Genomic DNA, 20,218 nt, shown 5'->3' on the forward strand with positions numbered 1-20,218 from the left:
TAATAAAAAGACAAAATGTTTTACTAAATCTTCTTTATCGTACTATTGTCTTCCATGAGCTTGATCTAATTAAAGATCTCTGCGGGCTTTATTTCATCTGCAGGATAGTTTTAAATTCTCCAGTTACTTTTTATCTGACAAACACTGTTTGTTCCAATAATTCAAATATAGTATTATGGCATTATTTCATAGGAATGCTCACTATAGGTATTAGTTCTGTTCATAAAAGGATAATTATATATTATGAAACTAAACAGAGTTAATTTTAACAATAAATATGCTAATACTTTTAAAACAGTAACCACTCTCCAAACCAAATCATTTGTTTGTTTGTTTATTTGATCAGATGTATATCCCATTGTTTCTTAAGGAGTAAATGAATGAATATAAAATTCCATTTTATAAAATGGAAATTACCTTAGCCATCTCTACCATTAGGCACAATAGAGCTACTATCTCAAACAGCTGTTTTATGGTGTCATAGAAGTACAGCAAATAGTTATTTAATTTATTGTGGGGGAGAATATTGTCAGGCAAAGACATTTATGAATATTTCTGCAAAGATAAAGTTGTGCAGTTTTAAGAACTTTGCAAACTGATTTCATCATATCATTGGCTATTGGCAAGGGTCTCAGAAACCACAGCTGCAAACACCAGCCCATTTTCTGTGCCAATACATAATAAATGGAAGAAAATGATTGCATGGAAATGTGTTTTCACATGGAACTGTGAAAACAAAAACAGGCATCCAGTGAGTGTGTATGTATAAGAGACACCATAAATCTTACTTTTCCATGTAAGTTATTTAAAATGGGAATTGTTAAGACAAAGAAACTCTTCAAAATGCTGATTGGTCCAACAGGGAGGGCCAGGTGTTAGTAAGGGAGTCTTGAAATTAATAAATGGGTTGTTTGGCCTCAAAGGTTTCCTTTTCAGCTGTTGTTTCCTGTATCATAATTCTGTTCTTTGATCTTACACAAAACATTCCAATCTGTGTCATCTTTCTTATGCCTCTTTGGTAAATGTAGCTCCATAAGTATTTTTATATGCTGAGAAACACAGATTGCTATCAAACTGCGCACGTGAAATGTATTATTCATGTGAATAACCACAAAGATACTTTTTAAAGATGCTTCATATATCACAACTCTGAGAAGAATAACAGCTGGAAGGAAAATCTGTAAGCTTCACAAGTTAGTTCCTTTTGGATGAAACAAAATATTGCAAAATTGCAAAATTGCTTTTTTTAAAAAATCTCCAGTTTGGGCAAACCGGTAGTGATAACAACTACCGGTTCAGGTGAACCAGTAGTAAAAAAAATGCTTTAAAAAGTAAAGAAAGAGGTTCCGATGATTACAGCTGTGCCGCACAATCGTTAGTACCTTTTTTTTACTCTTTTAAAGCATTTTTTTACTACTGGGTCGGGCAAATAGGTAGTAAAAATGCTTTAAAGAGTAAAAAAAAAATAAAGTTGGCTATGCCCACCCAGTCACATGACCCACCACCACCAAGCCACACCCACCAAACCACATCCACAGAACCGGTAGCAAAAAAAATTGCATTTCACAATGCATATGTGTTTGCATGTGTATGTGTAGTGCCTTTGAGGCCTTGAAGCTACATGTTGTTATCCAGTACCAGCCTTAAAAATGGGAAGTAATTTTGTGCAACATAAGAAATGTCTAAGAGCAAGGTATTTTATACTGTGAAACATAAGTTTAATATATATAATTTATGGATTTCAAAAGGATATATTTTAATTAAAATGCCTTGTAATTATGGGAATATCTAATGTAACTTGAAGGCACTATGCCAGTGACAATGTATTGAGCCTTTTATGAAGACTAAGGCTATAGATAACTATTAGCATTATAATTCTCTCTGCAAACAGAAAACTCAGCTGCATTTATGTCATATGTATGAATTTCATACATGTGTCCAGGAATGAGAATACAAAACAGGCTTTTGATCTAATCTTATAGAGCTTGATCTTAGTGAAGTTAAAGATTGCTTGAATATAACTCTGCAGCCTTCATTTAGGCCAAACAAGGTATAATATTAGTTTTAACAATATTTACTCCAGTAAAATTTATATTCAGCTTGCCAATGCAGATTAGTTTTGCCTTTTCTAGTTCTTCCTATTAAGGGTAGAAAACAGTTATTTTTTTACTGTATGAAAAAGAGAAAGGAAATAAAATGAAATCAATAAAAATATGTACCCAGGGAAACAAGAATAGTCATTATTAGGTGATTAAAGGAAGGATATTCAAGGGCAATTAAACTATTCATCAGTAATCCTATTGTCACACTTAACAGGAAGCAATAAAAAGGATGGTCTTACAAACAGGAAACTTATTAAAAGGAACAGAAGTCTTGAAAAACTTTTGCCTGTCCGTACTTGACAAGCTAGTGCTATAACTATTATTTATTAATGGTCACAAAGCAGACTTGAAAAAAGAATGGAAAGGAGCATAGGTTTAAAATATAAAAATATGAGAGTGGTATTATCTTGTAGAAAGTGATGGGAAAAGGGTAGCAGTTCAGATTAAACTATGAGTAAAAAAAGAAAATATAAATGCTGATTTTTTTTAACCTATTAAAAGAAAACCAGCGTTCACAAGACAAGAAATATTATTTAACCTGAAACAAAATTCAGCTTTTCTATGACAAAATTATTGTTAACATACAGTAGATAGTCTCAACAATAGAGTTTAGCTTAGATAGAAGATTAGAAAGTGTGTGTGAGACAGAGGGTGGGGGAATAAAAGAATTGATATCTTGCATGCTAACCAGCTACCTCTTTGTGTCATGGTGTAAAGTAAAATAAAATTATCAACATTTAAATAATGTTACTTAATTTTTAAAAAGAAATTAAGCTTATTAGTATATGTAGTCCATATCTATAAGTAGCCTTGTAAACAGAATTTCCAACATTTTTATACAATTTATTTCTATGTCCTATAATTATTAGTAAACACATGGAAGAAAACTAAATAATTATCACCAATTTAAACATTTTTAATTTGTAAGGACAGAAGACAGGAACATATAATGAGGACAGCAAACACATTTGCTGTTATACCATGTTACATGCTATAATGTTTGATCAACAGACATGTAGGTTCAGGGCAAAAATTTCTCTTTATTGTATGTGCCCATAAATACTATCTAGATTCATTTATCTGATGCAACATGATACTAAGGGTGGCGGGTGGACTAGTGACTACCATAGTATAATGTTCTTTGGCAAACATATCATATTACAAATACTGTTTTGATAGGTAAAAACTTTATTCAAGTTAGATTTATTTATCATTATACTTATTGAAACTGATAATGGCTACATAAATGCATCTATCAAAAGGCCTATGAAATAGAAGTGCATAGAGACTGCAAGGGCCTTAATCCAGACAACAGCTTCCATTAATTAATGCACACAGACACATGTAAAAAAAATTTTTTTAAAAAAAAACGATTCCAGCCCCTCCTTAGACTTCTTTATAACTTTTTGTGCCCTCAACACCTTTTGGCTGCCCAGGATATTAATTAAGGGAATGTTAACTTTTCTATTACAAGTGCTTCAGGATATTCTCGACAAGCTCTCTAGACTTGCTCTGGTTTACTGCAGCTCTCCAAGCAATTCAGAACACCATAAACATTTCAATTGTAAATTAAGATGGACTGTGGGTAGCTAATTCATGTCAGGATGAGATGTGATCAGAATAAATCCTCTTTGGGAAACAGAAGGGTGAGTAGATCAGACTCCAGGTTGCCACAATAATGGGGACTGGTAATGGCTAGACTTGAGGAATTACTTAAACTATGAGATGAACTGTTTTTTCTTATTATTGAATGAAAGGAATCTTCATCCATCCTTGAATCAGAGAAAAAGAGACTGCATAAAATGGTCTCCCCCGCCCCCCTTGTTAGTCTCTATCCTGTTTCTATTGCATCTGTTTCCACTTAATTTCTCTCCAAAATAATGGATGGCAAAATCTAACAAACTGCACACATCTTGAGGCTGTCCTTGTATATGTTTGAATAAGAGGGAAAATACTAGTTTAGCACCAATACAACTGAGAATAACTTAATCCTGTCTCAGGCATAGAGTGGAAACAAGATGAAAACAAATGCATTTGTCTGATTAGTTGGCTGGTTGGTTGGTTCGTTCTACTATCACAGAGCAAGATAGAAAAAGAAATGTTGCCAAGGATCGTTTGTGCCATGGTTAGATGCAAGAGGAAAAGGTTCTTGCTGAACCTAATCATCTCCATAGAATTGTTATGAAAATAAAATGGTTGACTACAACACTATATCATATCAGCTTTCACTAAATTCTTAATTCTTGGCTTGTGATTAAAACAAAAATTTATATTTGTAAAAGAGAAGAGGAAAAGGAAGAACTAAAGAAAGGCAAATATACAGATAAAGAAGGAATGTGAGGGCACACATCATTTGTTCCACTTCACTGTTCTGAAACCAAATCAGATTTTATTGTGCAAACTCTTTGTCAAGCAAGTTCAAAAATCAAGCAAATTTTGCTCACCTAAGGTCAAATTATTTTATACAGTATCTCAGTTGACACAAATTGATGTTATCTTTACTATAATAGAGGTCCTAACAAAAAAAAAATCACATTTTCTTCAGCAAGCAAGAGTTTGTTTGTTTGTTTGTTTGTTTGTTTGTTTGTTTGTTTGTTTGTCTGCCTATCTCAATATCCTGGGCAGCTAACAATATAAAAAAGCTATCAGCAACACAACACAAAAGTAAAAGCAGTAACTTAAATGAATTGATGTATTTGTCTCCTGTCCCCTTCTCTTCCTTTACTGCCTGTTCTTTTGGCTTAACCCCTTCATCAATGGCTTAGTTAAATGCCAGATTGAATTTCACCTTTTCCATTTGAACTAGGTTTGCAGTAGTTCATTGAAGGGTTTATAGATCATGAATACCAAAGTGCTTGGATGTGTGTATTTAGGTCAGTTTGCAGGATGATGCCTGTGCAGTGGGGGTGAATCTTTCTAAAATAAAACAGCTGCATAAGAAATGGTCAAGGCACTGGAGGCAATATGATAGCTGCTATTAAAGCCCACTTTGAAACACTTCCCTTTAGCTTTGATGATGTTTTTATCTCAAAAGTTGCAACTGATTTTTTTTCTTCTACTGATTTTTTTCCCCAACTGACCTTAATTCAACCCCACAAAACACAGTTTAATTTTTAGCCTATTCAGACTCTTTTTTGTCTGATAGGAAACAAAGGCTTTTGTATAAATGTCGATTATAACACTTAAAAGTAAGTTTCTTTTTGCTAGCTAATGATTTGATCAATTCACTAAGATTTGAATGAAGTACAGTAGAACAATTACTGTTCTGCCCAAAAGCTTGAGAAATAGAATATTTAAGAATATTATGCTAACTACCCCAAAAATTGTTATATACCAGTATGCTCATTGTCCTACTATCAGTAATCCTATCCAGAATAATGTGTATGAATGGGTGCTGTGGCCCCATCAGTATTAATTAGTTTGTGTGCACTCTTCAATCAGTATGAAATGAAATTAATATAGCAAATTAAACTGCAAGAGATCCTGAATAAAAATTAGCTTAAATCTAGAAGTTAATTATTTCAGGAATTTTATTCTCCATAACCTTTATATACATGTTTTTGCTGAAACTTTATTTAAAATTATTTTTGTGTTTGCAAGTATAATATGGTTTATCAGTGTTGTATATAAGTGATTGCATGATTTCTGTAGATGCCATAGGCTAAATAAATAAAATAAATTTCAGGAATCTGAAGTAGGAATGGAGGAGCTGGTATATTGGGAAGTCCATTAGGAATATGATTAAAAATTCAGGAGAAAGATGAAAGAAAGGAAAAACTGGGTTGATATTTGATAATTGGGGCTATGGAAATATTTCACGGATATGTGATATAACAAAAATTAAAAGGTTTTAACAAAATCTCCTAAACTATCATTTTACTGTATTTTGTGATAAAAACTAAATATCCCTTTTGAATCAGAGGGCGGAGGAAGACCCGATGGGAGGGCAAGCTGACGAGTTTGGCCAGTTTCTGCTGGACAAGATCGCTCAGATTCAGGATGGCTTGAACTCTGATTGGAGAGGGTCAGACGGTGAGGAAGCGGCGGATCTTGTGGTTTGGGAAGAGTTCGATCCTGTTACCCCAGACGAAGTGGACAGGATCATGGGGAAGTTGAGTGCGGCCACATGTGTACTGGACCCATGCCCCTCGTGGCTGGTTTATTCAGCTCGGGAGGTGACACGTGGCTGGATCCAGGTGGTGATAGCTGCTTTCCTGCCGCCTTGAAGGAGGGTAGCTTTCCTGCCGCCTTGAAGGAGGCAGTGGTGAGGCCCCTCCTCAAAAACCCTGCCCTGGATCCAGCTGTTTTGAGCAACTTTCGTCCGGTCTCCAACCTTCTCTTCCTTGCGAAGAGTTGTTGTTGAGACTGTGGTGGCACGTCAGCTCCCGGTGGCCCTGGATGAAGCAGAGCACCTTGATCCATACCAATTGGGTTTCAGGCCCGGATACAGCATGGAGACGGCATTGGTCGCACTGGTGGATGATCTCTGGAGGGCTCGGGACAGAGGTCATTCCTCTGTTCTGGTCCTATTAGATCTTTAGGCGGCTTTCGATACCATCAACCATAGTATCCTGCTGCAGCGCCTTGAGGGATTGGGATTGGGAGGCACCGTTTTATGGTGGTTCTCCTCTTACCTCTCGGGTCAGATGCAAGCCGTGTTGGCAGGAGAGCAGAGATTGACCATGAGGCCCCTCAACTATGGGGTGCCTCAAGGGTCAATTCTCTCACCCCTTCTGTTCAACATTTATATGAAATTGCTGGGGGAGATCATCCGTGGTTTTGGGGTGGGGTGTCATCAGTATGCTGATGATACCCAGCTTTTTATATCCACCCCTAACCAGCCCAGTGATGCCGTTGATGTGATGTCCCGGTGCCTGGAAGCAGTATGGATCTGGATGGGGAGGAACAGGCTTCAGCTCAACCCTGCCAACACTGAGTGGCTGTGGATACCGGCATCTCGGTTCAAAGGAGAGATTCCATCGCTGGCTATAGGGGGTGAAATTTTGCCCCCTGTAGACAAGGCACACAACTTGGGTGTCCTCCTGGATTCACAGTTGAGCTTAGAAGATCATATAACAACCAGGGGGGCATATGCCCAGATTCGTCTCGTCCGCCAGTTGCACCCCTATTTGGACCGAGATGCCCTACGCACAGTTACTCATGCGCTAGTTACCTCACGCGTTAACTACTGTAATGCTCTCTACATGGGGCTGCCCTTGAGGACCTCTCGGAGGCTTCAACTGGTACAGAATGCAGCCGCACGCGTTGTGATGGGAGGGTCCCGATACTCCCATGTTACACCCCTCCTGCGTGACTTGCATTGGTTGCCGGTTGCCCTCCAGGTGAGATTCAAGGTGCTGGTGATGACCTATAAAGCCCTACATGGCTTAGGCCCAGGATATTTGGCGGACCATCTGCTGCCAGCAACAGCTGCCCATCACCCGGTGTGTTCTCACAGGGAGGGCCTGCTCCAGGTGCCATCAGCTAGACAGTGTCAGCTGGCGACCTCCAGGGGTAGAGCTTTCTCTGTGGGTGCGCCCACCCTTTGGAATCAACTTCCCCTGGGGTTCCAGTTGGCTCCTGACCTTCGCACCTTCCGCCGCGAATGAAAAACATGGTTGTTTACATCACCCAGCCCGGACTGAGAGGGTTTTTAGATTTTGGGGGTTTTAATATAAATTATACATTATGTATTTTATATTTTTAACTAGTTGTTTTATTGTTGTGAGCCACCCTGAGTCCTCGGAGATAGGGCAGCATATAAATTTTATTAAATAAATAAATAAATAAATAAATAAATAAATAAATAAATAAATAAATAAATATTTATCTGGAAGATCTTCTTCCAGATTCTCCAAAGCATAATCTACCCTTTGAGAAATGTGAACTAATTCTAAATCAGAAATAACAAAATGTTACTATGAAAAATGGCACTTTTTTACCTGCTTGGGGAGATTGGAGAGATAAAACTGCCATTATTCTTACTGTGACACTAATTGCTGACCAGTGGACTAAAAACAGTGATAATAAAAATTGGATCTACAATAATTAAAAGATGATTTTCAGACTTTGGGGACTTCATTTTAGGCAGCCATCTTGTATATAGTAACTGAGAAAATATTGTACTGTAAATTAAAATCTACAGTACCTCTTTGGCATTTAGATCAAAGAAGTTTTATTATTCTGACATTACTTGAGATCTGATAAAGTGCTGTAATCTTTTCCTATAAACATTTTATTAAACATCTCACTATCTCAAACCAGGAATGCTGTACAACAAAACAGCCACATTGCATCATTAAAGATGAAATATGCTGAGAATCTATGAGGAGCAATAACTTAAATATAAACAAGATTATTCTTGAATAAACAGCACTGAACATGCTAAGCTCAAAAATAAAGCCGAATATTTTTTTTCCTTTGCTATTTCTCCATTATTGTACTGGCTTATTCATACTATTCTATTTGCAGTGCTGTCTGAAAGTACCTTCTCCATCTTTTTTAGCAGGAAAAAATTGCATGGTACATATTTATCTGATTAGAGTTGAATCTGCTTGAGGATGAGGATGAGGATGAGATGACAATTACTTTAGTACTTGACTCCAGACTGCAGGGTGAAATTTAATGTAGTCTTTCAGTTAATAAAATCGATTCTTTCTGTGAAATAGAAAGAGGAGCAAAGAAATTAGGCATTCCAGATCTGCTGTGGGAGGACATGGGGGTTTCTTAGACAAAATTTTTAAGGCATAATAAATGGATTATAACTGGGGAAATGTGGTTCTTCTGGATTTATTAATAGAAACAATTCTTTCCGTCCAAGAATCAGGAACTGCCCTTTGGAGAAATGTTTGGCTTGTGCTGTTAATGAGTCCAAACACCTAGCTTGCATGGAGGCATCTGCTCCCTGAATGTCTCAGTTGCACTTCGGAAAGTCATTACATGTGTTTCCTATTTCTACAGGTTTTCCAGTCTTCTAGAAGAATGGCACACCTTTTAAAAACATGCGTAACAAACTTGTAATAGAGTGGTAAAACTATTTTTTAAAACAGCGACTGATGTTCCAGTCAATTTAGTCTGAAAAAGAATTGTCTCATGTATTTTCTGTCTAGTCCACCCTCAAAGTATCCAGACTCAAAAGGTGAATTTCGGCCAATCTTTATCATTCAGATCCAACTACTTCACAGGGAAGTTTGTTGGGATGGAAATGAAGCAGAGAATGCCATGTACAGCATGTTGAGGCAAAGTATAAATCAGAGACAGAGGGGGGAGTGAGGGAGAGAGGGGGGGAGAGAGGGAAGGAGGAAGAGAGAGAGAGAGAGAGAACAGTAACCAACTTCTCTACTTTGCCTTCTGCTTCTTGTGTCTTTTTGCAGTTGCCCATGTATAGAATGGAAGTCATTTGTGAATAATACAGCCCTTCGCAGCCACAAAGACAAGCTCTCACAATTCCAAGTTGTTCACTGCTTCTAAACATATCTATGCCTAAATTAATTCAGAAGGACCCGTACCAGTCGGCTTCAGGCAGGGGTACAGCACAGAAACGGCATTGGTCGCGTTGGTGGATGATCTTTGGAGGGCTCGGGACAGGGGTTGTTCCTCTGTCCTGATCCTGCTAGATCTCTCAGCGGCTTTTGATACCATCGACCATGGTATCATGCTGCAGCGGTTGAGGGGGTTAGGAATAGGGGGCACCATTTTGCGGTGGTTCTCCTTCCTCTCCGACCGCTCGCAGTTCGTGTTGACAGGGGGGCAGAGGTCAACTTCAAGGCACCTCGCATGGGGAGTGCCACAAGGGTCAGTCCTCTCGCCCCTTCTGTTCAACATTTATGTGAAGCCGCTGGGTGAGATCATCCGTGGTTTTGGGGTGAGAGTCCACCTGTACGCTGATGATACTTAGCTGTACATCTCCAGACCACCCCAACGATGCCCTTGATGTGATGTCTCGCTGCCTGGAGGCCATGTGGGTCTGGATGGGAGAAATAGGCTCAGACTCAACCCCTCCAAGACTGAGTGGCTATGGCTCCTGGCGTCGCAATATAGTCAGCTGGTGCCATCGCTGACTATTGGGGGTAAGTCTTTACCCCCCACAGAGAGGGCTTGCAATCTGGGCGTCCTCCTGGATGCACAGCTGTCTTTAGAAGAACATATGACGGCCGTGGCCAGGGGTTTTTTTTATCAGGTTTGCCTGATTCACCAGTTGCAGCCCTTTCTGGATCGTGATGCCTTGCGCACAGTCATTCACGCCCTTGTCACCTCCCGACTGGACTACTGTAATCCTCTCTACATGGGGCTCCCCTTGAAAAGCACCCGGAGGCTCCAGCTGGTCCAAAATGCGGCCGCGCGGGTGGTTATGGGCGCAACTCGTTGTGCCCACGTGACACCCCTCCTGCATGAACTGCACTGGCTCCCAGTGGTCTTCCGGGTGCGATTCAAGGTGTTGGTTACCACCTTTAAAGCACTCCATGGCATTGGACCTGAGTACCTTCGAGACCGTCTTCTGCCACCAGTAGCCTCCCACCGACCAGTCCGCTTCCATAGAGAGGGTCTCCTCAGGGTGCCATCGGCCAAATTATGTCGGCTGGCAACACCCAGGGGGAGGGCCTTCTCTGTGGGAGCCCCTGCCCTTTGGAATCCCTTCCGATCTCCATGTATTTCGCTGTGCCCTCAAAACCTTGTTGTTCCGCCAGGCCGGGCTATCAATGTAAAGATTTTAAATTGGTTTTAAATATGGGATTTTAAATTTGGGGTTTTTTATAATTGAGCCAATTATTTAATCATTTTAATTATTTTTAAATTTTGTCTGTCTTTGTGCTTTTAATCAGGCTGTACACCGCCCTGAGTCCTTCGGGAGAAGGGCGGTGTAGAAATAAAATTAATAAATGAATAAAATAATGTGAGAAACGTGGTAGTTCAGATATTGAACTCCCATATTCTATTCACTAGTGGTTCTCCTAGCTATGACTACTTGAATTCAAAGTTCAACAATACTTGGAGGACCATTACCTCTCCCATTGTTGCATTAAACAGGTACATAAGATCATCTTCTTAGAATCTTTAATAGAAATTTTATTCTTCAGATCCTAAGAAAATGGCAACATTGACAAAGGATAAAGCTACTGTCATTGCAAATCTGCTGCTGTTTTTAATATTGCCTGTTCTATAGAGTAATATCTCTCTGGCAAGTGTACCAGATTGATACTCACAGAACTGCACTCTCCATTACTTCCAAAGGTATTAGTAAAATGATCCCAGCTGAAAGCATTTATCCATTTTTCCCATTGTTATTTGGAGAACTAAATCATTAAAGAGGGCTGTATCATTGCTCTTGCTACTGTTTTCAAAAAAATATATAATGTGATATCTCTATAGAATAAAACCTTGGGAAAAATGGACCCTCGTTGTGGAGATTATTCATAATGTACGTATGCATGTGTGTGTGTGTGATAGAGAGATAAATAGACCTAACTTGACTGAAGCAAGGTTATTTAGGAACAAATGCCCAGAATACAATGATTAAAGAAAATGAGTTTCAAATAACACTTCATAACTGTGAGGTTTCAAAAGAAAATTGTACATGTGCATTTAAAAGCTTCAAAATAATTATAATTAGACTTATGTAAGCACAAAGTCCTCTGTCTTGAATATCAAACTGTCTTCAGTGCTACTAATCTCAGACATGGCATGAAAACAAAAATCTGTATTATTAAAACATGATTTATGAACAATTTGAACTGCTTCAATTGTACTTGACTTTAAGGGGGTCAGATTATTGTATCTCAGTTAAATACTGTAACTACATGCCTCTTATAAGAACGTATCTCTTTTCCTTACACAGCATGTACAATTTAGGCTTATTCAATTAATAATAAGCTAACTTAAAACTTTTTTAAAAAACATTTTATTGTAAGAAAAAGAATATTTGGTATGGTAATAATATTCAGAAGAATTGAAAACCATCGTTAACTGAAAATGCATTGGCTTGATTTCCACAAATACAAAGAAAAGAGTAACGAGATTATGTTTATAGATAAAAGTCTCAGGCAAATGATTGCTCAAAAAGTCAGTGTGTTCACACTGTGCTTGTAGTTTTGTTCTTTCCTAGGTCAATCCTATGCACAGAAATAGGTCCTGTTGAATTCAACTGAATGTGCAGTTTATAAAAAGTATCAATCTTAGTGGGATGTTCATAATGACTCTATCTTTGTCACTGAATAAGTCCTACAGGTATCTGAAGGGAATCTGAATTAACAAGTAACACCAAAGTTTTGTGCTTGTTTCAAAAAATAAGATGTTTGATGTGTCAGTATGAAAAATAATCACACAATTTGATTAAGTGGGTAACTAGCACTAGTTATGTGTGTATTTCTTTAAGCAATTAAGACTAATTTGTTTTGCTTTATGAAATATTTTTTAAAAGATTATTTAAAACTAATATGAAATAATATAAAGCAAGAAAAAGAAAAAACTAAAGATGCAAGAAAAAAATGTAAAGAAAATAGAAAAAAATACAAAGTAGTATCTAATTTTCTTTACAGCAGTTATAAATATAATTATAATTTTAACTATTATTTCATGATTATAGCATCACTTTCATTATATATTCTGTCTAATTATATTCATATACCTGTCTAATAAATCATATTCATTTTTTCTGATTCTACAAAAAGTCAAGAAAGAAAGAAAGAAAGAAAGAAAGAAAGAAAGAAAGAAAGAAAGAAAGAAAGAAAGAAAGAAAGAAAGAAATGATATGGAGGACGTCCAGATAGTCACAGAGATCTCCTACACTTAACTTCACAGTTGACGGTTTTTTAGCTAGTGCAAGTATTAGCATAGTTTATGTGCAGTTCTAAGCAGTTTGAGATCCAAGCTGTGTGGCCTTTGTAATTCACTGGTGGAAATTATGGCAATGCACATATTTTCTAAGTGCAGTCCAAGTTTTTTTGGAATAGCACCCACTTAGATTATCAAGGCCAGTTAATAACATAATCTTTTAACTTCTATTTTCAGATCTTGATACTTCTCCAATTCTTTGTCTTCCACTGTCTCCTAGTATTGCCACATCAATTGATCACACTTTCTGTTTTTCAACCATAGTTAAATCTGGTGTGTTATAAGCCAAAGTTTTATCAGTTTGTATTCAGAAATCCTACAATATGCTCAAACCTGCTCATTTTTTACTACTTTTTCAATTTAATGATCCCACCAAGTTTCTTTACAGACACATGATAAATTTTGGTGACTGTTGTTATTGATTATAATCTTCCTGCATGAGTTGAATACATGAACTCCTGTTTTTTCTGCCTCTTAGCACAATCTGCACTTTGAATCATTTGATGATTTTTTAAAAAAAAAAAAATTCTGGCTTCGAATGTATGAGTTCAGATAGCTTGTTCTTGAGCAGCCAAAACCAAGCCTTCAGCTTCTTTTTTTATGTTCCAGTTGTAAGCCATTGCCCAATTTTATTTTTATCCAGTCATTTAATCATTTTTTCCAGCACATTTATCTATTCAATCTTTTGTAGAAATTGATCATGCAATCCTTTTCCTTGCAAGCATTCTGTTTGTGTTTTTATTACATTATTTTGATATTCATGTTTGTTTTTCCTGCATATTGAGTAAATTCCAATTCCAATTTTTAACTTGCATTAAAATTTGTTCTTGGATATCTTTTATGTAACCAGCGAATGCATGTTTTCCTTCTTTGACAGTTTGTTTGACTTAAAGTAAAATAAGCAGGTCAGGTGTGATCAATCAATATCACTGAGCAATGTAATGCATAGTGAATAATCATTATCTTTCTTGTTTTTTAGTCCAAACAGTCTAGATCAGGTTGTGTCCAGTTAGTAATTCCAATAGTGTATTGTATCAGGTATTAGCTTAGGTATGGCCCAAGTATTGATGGCTTGATGGTATTTCCACCATTCACTGTTGTCTTTAGCATTTTTCTCACTCTTTGGATCTTTTCTTTACTAATCACATTTTTAACTTGTCCATAGTTGATGTTATCTAACTGTAAAATGTCCAAATATTACTAGGCTTCATACTGACAGTAAAACAAGCCATACTGCCTTCTGACAGTTTAGCTATTCAGCATTACAATTCATTTATGTTGATGATTTTAGTGCTACTGTAGCAAATTATCATAAGCCAAATCCCATTGCTATATCTGTGCTTTAAAAAATTCTTACAATATTTGTCAATGACTGTATTTATTATGGTATGTTTTTATTATTACTATTTATTCCACTTTTTTATATTTACAATTCAATGTGGTGAACATATCTAATACTCATGCCCACAACAACTCATGCCCACAATTATAATACTATTTTTTCCAGAACAACAACTCTGTGAGGTGCATTGGGTTGACAAAGAATGACTGATCAGAAGTCATCTAGTTGGCTTTCGTGGCTAAGGCAGGACTAGATATCACAGTATCTTGCTATAATTGTTTTTGGGAATGGCTTTGGGAGACAGGAAGAAGAACTGCAGACTAGACTACTATCATCCAAAAGGCATGGGTAGAGGACATGGGAAGCTTTCACAAGGGACCCATCCTAGCTTTCTGCAGAGTAAAAGGACAGGAAAGGAGAAATACTTTCCAACTTGCAAGATTCTATTAATGTAAGTGTACCATAAAAAAATAGTCATTATTGTTTTCTTGTCTGGACTAATACAAAGGGCTAATACTTGATTTCTAGGCCACCACCTTAACTTTGTGTCAACTCTGAAATGGATCAGGCCTGTCACAACCATCTTTCCATTTCCAAAGTTGCCACACAGTTAGGAGGGGCAGAGGGACTTGGAATGCACACCAGTCAAAACAACTTCATATCTCCTGGGAACCAAGGTCATTCCAATGGCCACTGACCAGAGACTGAACCCAGTTGCCAAGGAGATGGCAGAGCACCTTATTGGACAATGTGATCTGTGACATAAGGGGGAGGGGGGATGCTTAGCTTTTAATTATATGGAAAAGCGGGAAATAGTCAGAGCTATTATTAAGTTTTCTTTGTGCCGAATTGATGTATTCAATAAATCAGTGCTTTGAAGAAGATGGAGTCTTAGAGTGCCGAATTGCTTGGGTTCATCAATTGGAATCTTGACACTTTGATTTTGCTTTGCATCGAACTGGCTCTGTGGGCATGCTTCCTTTTTTCCAATCTCTGGGAACTGTCCTCCATGGCCATTTTGGTTTCAGATGCCAGAAAAAAGTATGTATGTATGTATGTATGTTGCACACATGCATGTAAAACATTTATAAAGACACCCATCTTAAACCAAACTCTGGGTGGTTCAAACCCAAGGAAACAATATGTACAAGTAATAAAAAAGCAATTTAAAAAAAAAAGACTGGCACCACAGCTAAACTTTCCAATGCAGCTTTACATCACATTCCTTCCATGCCAATCTCACCCTATCCCAGGATTTAGGGGAAAAGCCAGATCTTAAGTGATTAAAAGGGTGGGGCTAGATCTCAAAGGAAGGGTGTTCCATAGAGAAGGGGCTACCATGGAAAGAGCATGCTACCTAGGCCCTATAAAATGGCAGAAATTAAGGAAAGGGGCCTGGACCATGGCTACCCTATCTGATCTGCTGGGATGGGCAGGTATCCTCAGGGAGACGCAATCTTGCAAATAACTTGGTCCTGTGTCATGTAAGGCTTTAAAGGTAATAACCAGCTCCTTGAACCATACCTGGAAATAAACTGAGAGTAAACGTAAGGGTATTCTGGACCAATTGTAGCTTTTGAATAGTTTTCAAGGGCAGACCCATATAGAACACATTGCAGTAATTCAAGTAAGAAGTAGCCATGCCATAAGGGACCATGAGCAAAGTGTCATAATTGCTGGGATCATGTTAAAAAATGGTAACTTTGGAAATGTAGATATGGGCACAGACTGCTGTTACTATATGATTTGCATCCAAGTTTGATCATTGAGGGGCTGCATTATTGTTCCTTCATATAAAGGTGTAAACAGCCAAAATGAGGGGGGGATGACAGAAGTGTTAGTTTGTTAGGTAGGCCTGACAAAATGTTTGGAAAACTTCTGAGTGAAAATATAGAAGGGATATTGAGCAAAACTTAAGAGGTAGAATGTGGTTTTATGTTAGACGGGAGTAAACAAATCAGATTTTTGCTCTTCAACAAATTAAGAAGCAATGTATAAGGTAAAAAGGAATGTGTATAGTATATTTGCTGATTTGGATAAAAGCTGAAGAGGCCTAAATTATTGCACATTTGGCACAAATGTGAGAAAAGTTTTTATTGTCAAATATGATTAAGAATGGTATACAGTGGAATTAAAGTATCTGTGAGAATAAACGGATGCTCAGTGAATACTTCACTGTTGAGCAAAAAATAAAACGAGGATGTTTCTTGAAATACACTAATTCCTTAATATAGATACATGCATAAGAAATGCTTGTAATGGTATTAGAGATATATTGTGAGTGTATGTGTTAATGTTAATGACCATTATGAACAAGATATAGTAAGGTATGTAGGAGTATCTGTTTTGCTGGTCTCTAATTGCCTTTTCTTCACAACACAATCCTATGAATGTTTACTCAAAAATGTAACCCATTCCCCATGTTCAATTGTCTTCATCCAAGGTCATCTTGCAGCAGATAATCTCCTTAGTGGCACAATAAGGTTACCTGCATTGAGAACCCTTCATAGGAAGGCTTTCAAAAGTTTTCTCCCCACAAATAGACAAGAAAAATAAAATGTATCAGGGCAAATACAGAGGGCAAAGAAGCCACCAGCCAAATCAGAATTACAAGCAACAAGAGATTACATTTCTGACAATGTTCACTTTTCTTTGCTGCCCACTTGTTTGTGTAGCTATATTTAACAGCACTTGATTGAGGAAATGTTGAAAATAGCAGCTTGAACTTCCCTAATGAGACCTCTAGAGGAAAGCTGTGATGTCCAGAGGTGGGGGCCTAGAAAAAAATGGGACAAGAAAATGGGAGGGGTGGAGAAAAATCTTTAACTCTTTACAGGCAGCAAGGCTTTCACACGTTAGGATGCTTTACCTCACAGCTTCTCAAGTGGGTTGTTTTTTGTTTACTTTTTGAAAGAAGTTTCTTTTTTCCACCTTACTCTCTGGGTACTTGAGAAATTTTTTCTACTTTATCTTGGAAATGTTTCGGAGATTACCGGCTTGAGCTCTCAAACAGTAAAACTATTGTGTTCTTCATTTCTGTCACATCTCTTTCCATCGCTCTTTAGTTTCCCTGGCTCCCTGCATTTCCAAATCTTGAAAGGGGAAAAGTGAAAGGCTTCTCCATAGATATAATGATTGTGTAGGAAGGCAAGAAAGCAGCAAATTGTTAGGCAAATGAATGCACAATGAAAGTGAAAACCACAATTCACAAGACACTAGTAAATGCAACACAGCCTAGAACAGTGATGGCTAACCTTTTTGCCATCGCGTGCCAAAAGCGGGGGCAGCGTGATTGGGTCACCCACACGCTCGTGCCCACATCCATAATTCTATGTGCCCCCCCCCCGTGCTCTCCCCACTTTTGGCACACGATGGCCCGGTGGGCCTGGTAGGCCTGTTTTTTGCTCTCCCCAGGCTCCAGAGCCTTTCTAGGAGCCTGGGGAAGGAAAAAATGGCCTTCCCCACCCCCCCAGAGGCCCTCTGGAGGCCAGAAACAGCGTGTTTCCTGACTTCTGGTGGGTCCAGAAGGCCTGAAAATCAGCTGGCTGGCGCACGCATGCGTGCCGGAGCTAAACTCGCGTGCCCACCGATATGGCTCCATGTGCCACCTGTGGCACCCGTGCCATAGGTTCGCCATCACGGGCCTAGAACATTCACAGTATTGCTTCATTATTGGGGTAAAGGACACCGCAAATTGGCTTTGATATGATCACCTCTTCTCCTTTGCACGAGTGTACCAGTACTTCAGAAAATGGTGCAGCTAGAACAATCTGCAAACCAGTTACCACAATCTCTAATGCCATTTGACATCTATCAACTTTCAAGAAGAAAGAAAAATTAAGAAAATCTTCAAGGTGGCTTCAATCCAGCCTTCCCAGTTCTACTAAGTCCTATCATTCAGCAACCATGATAACACTCCCCTCCCCCTATAAGAATGCAAGCCTATTCTGAAATCCTGCCAAGAAAATCACAGGGAATAGCTGCCGGGAGTCAACAATGACTCAAAAGCACAAAAACAAAACAAAATATGGCAATTTGGTAGCACTGTATGCTTGTCTTGGCTCAATCCTCTTGTTCTCCATCAGTACAGCATGAAGTGCAGTAGAGATTCAATCTATTGCTTAATCTTGTACATCAACAAAACTGATTCACTCTGGGCTTTTCCCAACTACCAGATTGAGGTGCTAGTTACCTATCATTGAGTTGGTGAATACAATACTTACTGTCAGTTTCCTCTGAATGTTTTCCACAGTCCTTATGAGTTCATCAAACTTTTAAAGAAAACTTTCATCTAAAGATTGCATGTTGCCAAGCAGTCTTTTTTCCCCCCAAGTGTCAGCCTCCTTCCCTCTGTAATCCAATATGTCGTTGTTCAATGCAGCAGGTAAGCAGAACAGGAAAAAGACCAAAGAACGGGGTAGGTATTTTCTGGATATTTCTATCCAAAAACTTTTTCCAAATTAATAAAATACAAATTCCCTGCAGTGAATGTTCAATAAAATAGAATTCAAATAGAATCACTTTCACCATCCAAAGGCTTGTGCCGTGTTAATGAGAACAGCCAAATAGATCAAAGGAAAAAACCAGGGGGAAAAAACCAGATAAAATCCAGCAGGGGGTTGAAATAAATCAGCATTCAGCCAACCAGTTAACATTTAAAGATAAAAAACAAACCAAAAAGTGAAGTTAAAACCTAGATTTGCTCACAAGGTTCTGCTGATAGAAGAGGAGGAGAAAAGATCAATGATTTTCTGGCTGCTCCCACATGAAGTTGCAACCTTCAAGATTCCCCTTCTCAGTTGGGTCCGAAAATTGTCTTGGGTCATTCCTAAGAGCCCTCTTTTAAAACCAGGTAATACTTCCAAAGAACCAGCTTTGTCAATAAAAACAGCAGATCATTGGCAAGAGAGGAATTTTTTCCTACCAGGCAGCAGCCATCTTGGGGGAGGAGTTCAGACCAAATGCTTTTTGAGTACTCTTGTCGCTTCTCTGTAAAGGAAATTGACACTGCCATTGGTAGTCTGAAAAGTAGTAAAGCACCAGGCTTCATTGGCATTCATCCAGAATTCCTGATAAACTCTGGGAGGTGCATGCAGAATTGGATTGGTAAATTCCTCTCAGACATAGTTTCCAATGGCTGCTTCCCGCCAGAATTCCCAAAAACTAAAATAACATCATTTCTAAAATCTGGCAAACCACAAAACAGATTTGAAAGTTACCACCCAATCATCCTTTTGAGTTCCTGCTACAAACACCTGGAAAAATAATTATAAACAGATGAAATCTGCCCGTGGAACAAGCCTACTTTCAACAAGACCAGAGCTGTATAGACCAGGCACTAAGCCTAACAGGCTATACTGACAGGATTCCAATGAGGCCTCAAAACCGTGGGCGTGTTTGTAGACCTCATTACAGCTTATGACATAGTTTGGAGGGACAGGTTGTTATACAAAATGTGCCATATTATCCCCTGCAAAAATCTTTATTGACTAATTAATAACATGCTGTGTATTAGGTCCTTTCAGATAATAATGGGGGACAACATAAGTTAGGTAAGAAGATGAAACAATGGTGTCCCACAAGGCTCTGTAATGGCATCTACACTATTCAATGTATACATATCAGATATGCCAGCAACAAGGAGACACAAACTTCAATATGTTGATGATTTGGCCATAGCAGTACAAGAATAACACATGGAGGCGACTGATAGCTTCCTATCCAAAGATCTTAACATCTTGGGAAACTTCTTCACTAAACAGCAAACATATGAAGCCCCGATGATCTAGTTAAACAACAACTTAGTCTCCTATTATCCCCATCCAAAGCACCTTGGAGTAACATTGGACCAAACTCTCCCCTATAAGATACACCTAGAAATGTGGCCAAAATCAATACTAAGAACAACATACTTTAGAAATTATGTGGAGCTAAATGGGGAGCT

At 38.2% G+C, this 20,218-nt stretch overlaps 1 long non-coding RNA gene across 4 annotated transcripts in view; it reads right to left on the reverse strand.

Moving 5' to 3' along the window:
* The window catches only part of LOC117680156 (uncharacterized), a 97,184-nt gene that overhangs the window by 64,824 nt on the left and 12,142 nt on the right, over positions 1-20,218 (reverse strand). The window lies entirely within an intron of this gene.

The sequence above is a fragment of the Pantherophis guttatus genome, chromosome 8 (assembly GCF_059756535.1).
Source record: "Pantherophis guttatus breed Tessera chromosome 8, ASM5975653v1, whole genome shotgun sequence".
Lineage (NCBI taxonomy): Eukaryota > Metazoa > Chordata > Lepidosauria > Squamata > Colubridae > Pantherophis > Pantherophis guttatus.